Genomic DNA, 9,949 nt, shown 5'->3' on the forward strand with positions numbered 1-9,949 from the left:
GTCCGATTCGTCCTCGGCTCACGCAGATGCAGATGCCGAATGTGAGGATGGCGGAAAGATGTATGGATCCGTGTGGGGATCGATCAGCTGATTGATGGGGGCATTGATTGGTCTTTTTTCCTGTGTATTGACAGTTTTATTGGAAGTCTAACGACGTCGTGACAGCGTTTCTAAAAGCTTCTAATGGCGTCTGGTGCAGAGTTGTTATCTTTAATTGTTTTTAAACTGCTAGTTATATTTTTTTGCATGACTCAGTATGATGATGATGATGATGATGATGATGAGGATGGTGGATAATTCTCCCTAGAAAATGAAGAACAAATTAATGATAAAACAACAAAAGTGATGACATAATAATTGACATCATTTCAGGAGAATGCAGACGAGGGGAAAGTGTTTTAATTGGGAAGAGAAGTAGTTGTTTTTTTAATTTATTTTAATTAGATGTTTAAATGCCAAAACACACATTTCCTGGACAAATCACATCCTGCTGTCATGGGAGTGAAAACATGCTGTGCAGCTCCAAATGCTAATCTATGGATGTGATCGATGTGAGGCAGATGGATGACAAAGGTCCTGAGGAGTGGACGGACAGATGAATGTGTGAGTGTTGGGGCGTGAGGAAGGATGAAGGAATGGGTGGTGGGAGCAGCAAAGTGAGGGCTGGACACAGGACAGAAGGGCTGAGCCTGACAGGGCCTGACATGCTCCCTTGGGGACCTTGCAGGGTGTGTGTCGACCCCAGGGGGTGTCCAAGGGTGGGCCCGGGGATGTATGGGGGGGGGGAATGTGAGGGCTAGGTCTTAGGATGGGCCCACCAGAGAGAGAGAGAGAGAGAGAGAGAGAGAGAGAGAGAGGCAGGCACTCCTTTATTTACTGCCTGAAATGCCAGTACAGATGGTCGTGTGTCAAGGGGGGTGTAGGGGGGTCTGCAGGCTTTTGGCCGGGGTTGAGGCCAAAGATTTTAAAGAATGTACGGCAATATCACCATTTGGACAAAGCTGGTTGAGCTATTTCACAGCAGCGACACACTGAGGAAGGTCAAGAATGGAATGAGGTCATATTGGATTTAAACCTTCTGACGTCCACATGTAGACGACCTTACCCTTACCTGAAGTGAAGTCAACATGAATTGATGCTGTAATAGTCTGAGAGGCGGAGTTGATCAGCTCAAGCATGAAAACCACAAATGCTAACGTCTGGATCCTACTGCCATCTTCATCAGACAAACATCAGTCAGTATCACGTGCACACAGAATTACAAAGCAAGTTACAGCTGAAGCCAAACGGCTGCTGGTCGCTTTGATTTCAGCTCGTTCTCCCAAAGTGAAGAGCCGGTGACAGTAGCTTTAGCTCCAGTATGCTAACAAGGAGAGCAGGGTGTGTGTTTGTGTGTGCACGGCGACTTGGCATGGAGTGTTCCATCAGATGGCCTCCTCTCTGGGTGGGGGCGGTCTGGACTGAGCCTCTGCGGTGACCTCTGATTGATTAAGAGGCCATTCCTGGCACTGGGGCTGGCCTGGGGCACCATTTGTCACCTGACTGACTGTCCAATCTACATGCAGACCTTTCTCCTAAAGCCCCTGCTCAGTGGGATCCTCCAGGGCCCACCCATATCAGAGAGATCCGCTCCCTCACATGAACCTGCAGCCTTTTGGATCACAGCAAAACAGCAAATGGTGTGTTTGAGACGACGATGTTTAATACTATAACACACTGAACAGGCCACTCTTCCTCCTCATCTCAAGGACATCCTGCAGCACTTTAGGGCTCGTCTCAACCTGCTGAATTAACCCCATCATCATCATTTCACCCTGAAGAGGGATTTTTAAAAAGAAGCAGATTTAATCACACAAAACTCATTATGATCAAACTGTGATGAAACTCAGAATTAGCTTCATACTCACTCTTATATCCCTGGAATTTTATTTACTCTTATTCCTTCCAGCTTCTTTCATCTGCAGCTTCTATAGTAGATGAATGTGAGCCAAAGGTCAGCCAGAGGTGACAAACTTAGTTCCAGTTAACGGTTGTGATGGGTGGAGGAGGCAGCGCTGGAGGATCCATCAGTGATCTGCAGTGAAATGACCTGCACTGCTTCAGCCGCCGCGTTGCTCCGCCGGCTTCCCTTTTATTAGATTTCTTGTCGACGAGGGAGGAAAGGAAGCAAATCTATTTTCTCCAGAACATGTTTCCTCCTCTCAAATTCACCTCATTACCCAGCTTTCTTTGATGCGATGCTGACGACGGCCACATTTCCCCAAGTAATGCACGGTAAAGAAGGAAATGAACTCTGATACAGCGTAATTGTTTTTATTAAGGTTTTTTCTCAGGGAAATGAGAATGTTAATCATATTCATAGGCAGAGCTGCGGGTCGTTTGCAGCCAGCCAGAGCTGCCACATCGCAGAGAACCGCTCTTGATTGAGTGACACACATGACATTTTCCACTCATTATTTATTGATTCCATCTCAATCCCTATCTAAATGTTTTAATCTGCGTGCTGATTGAGGCTGAGGCGTCTCCGTGCCTCTTCACACGGCCCAGGATCTGAGCCCATGCTAACACTTTAGCTCCGTCTGAGGCACAGAGTGAACGATGGCTTGTCTGTAATATAATGCCCCCTAACACCATTAGGACAATGTTTCCACAAATGAAGGACGGTCCATCTGGCCCCGGCTGAGCGCTGACATTCACTTTGTGTGGGAAGCGGGAGCGGGGAGGAAGAGTTTTATGACTTCTGCTAATGATAATAACTGCTTCCTCCCACATGCCACGCCGTTCATTACACAACTCAACTCATCTCTGCTCAAAGTCATCACGCAGCTCCGCTAATGCCAGCCGACCACACAGGTGATCCAGCACCTCGTCTTCCTCTCTGTAATGAAGTTAATGAGCAAACAAAGTTTTTGTTTGGGGGTGAAGAGGCCAGATTCAAGATGGCCGACTGGGGCGAGAACAGGAAAGGGATGGGTTGGGCTGTTCACACGCTCTTGAAGGATGTGGCTATTCCTGTGTGTGTGTGTGTGTGTGATCTGCATGGGTCCACTGGCAGACAGAGACACGCACAGACAGGCAGACAGACAGGTGCTGTGTGTGGTACTGACTGCCTGGTGAACAGCTGTGTGTAGGCGCTTGTCCCGGGCGCTTTGGGAGGTAGCCTGTAGCTGTAGCTGTTGCATTCTCAAACCTCTACAACCGGACACAGAATTGGACACAGGCACACACACACACACACACACAGAGGTCCTGGCAGCTGCACAGCGGCATCCCGGGACCCCCGAAGCCAACTGCACCCACCCACACAGCCGCCACAGTCCGGTATGACACTCCACCTTTAAGTCTGAGCTCCGGCCTTCCGGCTCCTCGTCTCCAAACCTAAAGGAATCTCCCTCAGAGTCATACAGACGTCTGACGTGACTCAACTCTGGCTCCGCTCAGTCCCACATCCAGCCTAGAGGAGCACTCAAATATTTACCTGACCCTTTCGCCTGCCTACCCCAGCGCCAGGCTTTAAGCCCCAGCATCAGATTCTGGTCCCACCTCCCATCCTGCCTGTCAGTCACCACTCAGGCCAGCTAAGTCCCCCCTTGGAGCAGCGAGGCTATAGGGGGATTTAAGGGGAAAAGCCCTTTATCCAGGGACTTTCTCCACAAGCTAGGGCCAGCAAATGTCCCGTGTCAGCAGAACGCCATCAATGCTGCAAATAGCATCTTTTCCTCCCTTCTAAAGTGGCAAACAAACTTTTTCTGAGGGAGCGAACAAATGGTGTTTAGCTTGACTGAAGTCAGTGGAAAGTCTGTGCTCGGGGGCCGTGGAGGTTTAATAGGATTCACAGACTTCACGTGTATATTTGTAAGAAGGTTTCCCAATCCACACAGGTACTATTACATACGTTAGGTGGGCGAAGGGAACGGAAAAAGCGCGGGGATGTGATGCTACATGCTGATTAACCCTGAGGTGGATCATACAGGCTAATCTGTGGGATTAAGGTCTCAGGCCTCAGGAATGTCAATGGTGACTAGAGCAAGACCAGGTGTCCACACACAGCCAGCTGGGGGCCAGGGTGGGAGTGTGTGTGTGTGTGTGTGAGAGAGAGGAAATGGCAGGAATGGCTGCGCCTGCATGACAATAGCAAATGCTGGGCTTAGAACAGAGAGGCAGAATGCTGGAATCCACTGGACCGTCCTCAGCCCTTATTGAATTCACATCAACTGCTGGTGTGTAAGCAGATACTTCCAAGTGCACGCTGGTACGCCTACTCACATACTGCCTCACCACACACACAACCCCCCCCACCGTGGACTCCACACATTATGTCAGCTCCATTTACTGTTTTATCACTTCTTCAATTACTCATTCCAGCCCTTCGCCCGCGCTGACAGATTCCAGTTATTCCCTGGAACACAGCGAGGATGACGTATGATTATCAGTCATTCAGATCCTCCCGCTGGATTTGCTGCCGCCGCCGCCGTCGTCGTCATCATCATCTGACCTTATTACCAAACGCTCCAGTCATGATAAAGCCCCGCCCGTCAGCCTCACCTGTGCCTGTAGTGAAGGCGAGGCAGCAGCAGGGAGGCGAGCAGCTGGAGAAGGTAAAGCCGTCTCTGCAGGTCAGCCATCAGACATGCTGCAGCAAGCCCCACTCATGCTAGCCTCATTAACGCACGCCAACAGGGAAATCTTCCCTTCTCGGGCCCTTATTGTCGCGTATCCCACTTCTCCACTCAAGGGTTAATATTTTCCACGCTCTACACTCGGGGGTTAGACCGGCTCCAACATGCTTTGCCTCACGCTTTTTGGCTTCAGTTGAGGCTTTTCGGTTGAGAGGAACTTTGTTTTGAACATTCTGAGGTACCCAGGCTCTGAGGTATCCTGGTCCTGGTCCAGGTCCAGGTCCAGGTCCAGATCCAGGTCCTGGTCCTGGTCCTGGTCCTGGTCCTGGTCCTGGTCCAGGTCCAGATCCAGGTCCAGATCCAGGTCCTGGTCCTGGTCCCAGTTAACTTCCTGTGCCACTTCTACCTCTTGATGTTCCTTTCTGGGTGGGGTTCTCAGTGTTTGAAGTCTTCCGTCTTGTCAATTTAAAGGCCTGGAGACAAATGCGTACATTAACTACACAAGCGAGCACCGGTTTGATGCTCGCCGGACTCGAAATGACAGTTTAATTTCATGCTACTGACAGTTATTAAAAAGAGGATAAAGAGAGCGAGTGAGCCAGCGGATGAGTCAGCAGGAGAAACCAAACTGATCATTATCTTTATTTGCTGAAAGTTTTAATGCAATTATGTGAAAATAAGAGAGAATACGCTCCAGCAGACCTCTCCTACAGGGGATTCATAGGATCAGAGTTGCACAACGGCAAATGAGAGAGAACGACATGATGAGACTCATTTCTGCTCGGTGTTTCATTTAAACAGGCTTTCACAGATTATCCTCAGGTTTGTCGTCTTTAAGTTGTTTTGGTGTTTCACTGTTTCCTGTGTGTGTCATTGTGCGTCATTGTGTTCCAATGAAGGCAAGAAATCAAACTCCAAGTAACAGACCTACGTTATGCAGGTACGTTAAATCCATAAGTATGTTTTTTGATCTAATGTCTCATAAACCGAAGATAAAGATAAGAAATATAACAATAATAAATCCCTTTGCTGCTTTGCACTGGAAGCAAGAAGTCCTGTCTATTTTTGCAATGATGGAATCCTGTGGAATCTATATATCTGACTCAGTTTGATCTATGTGTGTTTGATCTATACGTGTTTGATCGTATGTTTTTGATCTATATGTGTAAGATCTGTATTTTTGCCTTAATGGAGACGGTGAAGAGACGAAGAAAGAGAAGGAAGACTTTCACTGTCACCAGCCAGGTGGAATGTAACACACACACACACACACACACACACACACACACACAGCCTGGTGCCCTGGCTGTTTGCTGGGATTGAGACGTGCTCCTCTCCCCTCGTATTTGACCTCTCGTTCACTCCTCCAAAACACCACTTATCCATTTCTCTGTCCCCCCTCCACGCGTGCCCCTCTTCAAGTGTGTGTCTCCGGCTGAGCGCTGGCGGGGGAGACGGGGGGAGACGGGGGAGACGGGGGAGGCAGAAGGGAGAGAGGGGATCGGGTGTCATTTAAAAAAAGCAGTTGTCAGGACCGGCTGAAAATGGAGCATGACTTTGTTGCGTCCTAATTGTAGCCTGGTGAACGCAGCGTGGCCTCTGGGTGCTCTAGGCTAGAGCGGCCTTCAACGGAACTCTAGGAACTACTCTGTTTCATGATGTGAGTGAATATTTTACGTTATTTGTCAGCTTTGCCTGGTGCCAACTAACAGTGAGTAAGTCTTAAATGTTCAAAATGAACTCAGCTCAGCCGTCTGACCATCACACAGCTCACACACACACACACACACTTACACACACTGACTCTAACTTTGTTTCCATCTCTCTGTTAGGGCTTCTCTCTCTCTCACACACACACACACACACACACATAAGCACACAGCTGGCGGGGATTAGGGGAAAGGAAGCAGAGGGAGCACACAGAGGTTTAGAGTCAAAACAACAGAGCCGGTCTTGACCTTTGACCCCGGCGGCCATTCATCTGTTGATAACTTTTGGGCAGCTCCATGAGACAGCGGCACAGTGTGTACAATCAATTATGTGCGCTCTGGACCCACACGTAAACAGAGTCTTTACAGGCTGCACTCCCCTCCAGTGGGTCTGAGCTCAGATAGAGACGACTGCATGGCACCGGCCTGTATGATGAAGAACGGCTTCCATTAGAGGAGAAACCCTTCCTTTGCACTTTTTGCTGCTGAAGCAACTCGGCTCTGTTTCTGCTCTACCTGGGGCGGCAGACAAATGAGACGCTGCATGTTAAATAAAGCCCCTCTCCCCTCCCCTCCCCTCCCGGGTTAAATCGAGCCTCCCCCTCCTCCTCCTCCTCCTCCTCCTCCTCCTCACCCAGCAGCTCCGCCTCCCTCCCACTCCACATCCAGACGTTGTTAACAGAATCACATTTTAAATCATAATATCTCCTCTAATCTGCTTGATATCTTTTCCCCCTCATCGTTTGTTGAGAACGGCAGTAAAAAAAAAAAATGGAGCTACAATTACAACGCTGTCTCTGATGAATATTGAATAGCTCATATTGTCTCTGTATGTCTTGTGTGTGTGTGTGTATGTACACCTGAGCTCTGAAGTGTGTGTGTGTGTGTGTGTGTGTGTGGGCCCACTGTTGCCGTGGAGTGTTAATTTTATCTGCCATCACCCCGCTGGCCGTGTCGTGGACTAAGTAGAGTCGTTTGCTAAAGGTTACAGCCGCAGCCATGGCGACCAGCAGATGATAAGTCACAGCAATGAGCCTTATCCTCTGTAATCGCACTTTATATGCAGCGCTTTCTCCTTCCTCTTCCCCCTCTTTTCCCTTTCTGCTCCCCTTTCTCTGAGACCCTGCTCTCTCTCTCTCCTGCCTGCCTGGACTGAACCAACAGGCCCGGAGTCTTCCTCAGGGTGATTACACAACACTGCCGTTCTCAGCCTCTACACTGGTATATCATCATCACCGCCACAGTGAAGGTATGGAAATGAGACAGCGGCTCTCAACAGGAGCTCTCAAAACAATTATCTCCTTGGTAAGCGGGGATGCTGCTGGACGAGCGGCTTCCTCCTTGCTCGTGCCCTGGGCTGTCTCATTCCTCTAAGTGGGGGGAAATGCTGCTGACTTGCCACTTTCGCACTGTTCCAGCAGCGCTCTTGTTACAAACGGGGCTGAATGGAAGCCCCCGGCCCCCCTCGGCCCCCCCTATCCCCGTGGCTTGTCTTTGTTTTTGGAGCCAAAAGGCAGAAACAACAGGTATTGTGTCACTGGAGGCCCAGAATAGCTTTAACATAATAATGGAGTGGAGGGTTTGGATGGATGCTGACTAACAGGGGAATAGTGTGGTTTAAATAGAAACACACACATCCATCCCACCTTCAGTACCTTCACCCCAAATCCCAATTTAATAACTCAGAAATAAGGAAGAGCCGCTGCCGTCAGTCTAAACTAAACTATAGTCACCCTCAGTGTTGTGCTGCTGATCCTCCTGTAAACACACAGCTCACTTTACTCACACACTGAACGCTGCATCTCATCTGGAAATGTCATTCTCCAGCTCTTCCTCTCTTTATTATGCCGGCCTGCTGCGTGGCTCCCTGAGGGACGCTTGGGGAAAAACCTGGACAGCTGATCGTGAAAGTGTTTCTTTTATTTTATTTGATGTAAAGAAAAGGTTTTTATGTGCAATCAGCAAAGAAGCTGGCTCACCGGCTGTACAGCTGCTGACAGAGAGATGTCCCCCCCCGGTCCCCCCACACACACTCACACACACACACACACGCACACACACACACACACACACACCCTCGATGCCATCAAATCAGCACTTTGATTGTTTGGTTTTTGGTCATTGTAACGATGCAACCATCAGCTGCCAGAGACTGAGCTCTGGTTGAAGGTGAACCTGATCAGTCATAGTTAGTTTGTGTGTGTGTGAGTGTGTACTTTGCATGAATGTATCAAAACCACGGTGTCTTATTTCTGTATTTATTAAAGGAAACGTTGGGCGTCAGCTACAAGTCTCACATAAAAAGAAAGGAGACGTCTTTGTTGGTATCAATGGTTCAAACTTATAATGCAACATTTGAGCTTTCCAAAGATCAAACCTTGGTTTTTTCCAGAGCAAAGTTCTGTGCTTTGATGAACCCAACGCCCCGGAGCAAGGCCAGGTTTGATGCCTGTTCCTGCTGCAGAGCCCGGACACGCAGCTCAAGGTAAAAACATTTTGTTTACACGCTCTGCCCGCCAGCTACTTAACCAAATATCATCAAATCTAACATCGCAACAACATCATTTCAGTTCTTATGAGGTTTTTGTTGCCGTGTAAGAGGATTTCATAATCAGTATCTAAGCAAGCCCGAGCCTCACGTCAGCTGATGTAAGGTGTTGATGGCGTTCCTGAGCGTCGTCTTGACTGGTGTGCTGATGCTTGTGGACAGTAGTGGACAGCAGTGACAGCTCTCCAATCAAACGCCTCAAAGTCACAGGAAAACACTTCACAGTTCCTGAACGAACAAACCCATGAATAAATAATGAAGACGGCGTTCAAATCCACCTTAAGAAACCTCGTTCACATTTCCTCCTCCCTCGTCTCAAACCTCTTCAGCGTTGTTGTGAGCCGTCGTCTTGTTACTGCAGGTCTGATCTGGAGGCCCGAGATAGAGATTTGAAGAGGAAGCATTTCCCTCTTCATCCTCAGTAATGATCAACATGAGGCCGCGTGTCTCTGCCTCTTCAGCTCGTGTCCCAGGAAGACCCAGCAGGTCCTCAAAGGTTACTGGATCACGTGGATGCAGATTGTTTATGCCCATGTGAACTCGCAGCCAGCAGTCATTCTGTGATGAGTGCTTTATGTGTGCGTGTGTGTGCGTCTTTGTCGGTCTGATCCTGTCCTTACACGCAGGGCCACGAGTGATGCAAGGCCAATCCTTCGTCTACGTCAAACCCTCTATATGTGGGTGTAGAGTGAACCCAGTCAGGATCAGTCTGAGTATACGCTCCACAAGATTCTGACTACATGTTTGTGAATCAGTCTCCTGCCTGAGGGGGTCCCGACTGTGGTTTCAAGCTTTTGAACTTAGGCAACAGAGGCAGCCTGAGTCAGTGTGTGTGTGTGTGTGTGTGTGTGTGTGTCTCGGTGGCACGCCTGGCCGTGTGTGAGCATAGGATGAATGTTCCTCTGTGGTGGCTGGAGTTCCCCTCAGATGAAGCCCACACGGCGCTCTGATGAATGTTTTTGAGCAGCAGCTGTCAGCCGGCGGAGCTCTAAGGGCGATGAAAGGCTGAGATGGAAGCAGAGCGCTTCAGATCTGAGGGCCGCCGCTCCAAACAAAGAGCAGCCACAAAGGAA

The sequence above is a fragment of the Genypterus blacodes genome, unplaced genomic scaffold (genome assembly GCF_046128005.1).
Source record: "Genypterus blacodes isolate CSIRO-AG114 ecotype Tasmania unplaced genomic scaffold, CSIRO-AGI_Gbla_v1 ptg000165l_1, whole genome shotgun sequence".
Lineage (NCBI taxonomy): Eukaryota > Metazoa > Chordata > Actinopteri > Ophidiiformes > Ophidiidae > Genypterus > Genypterus blacodes.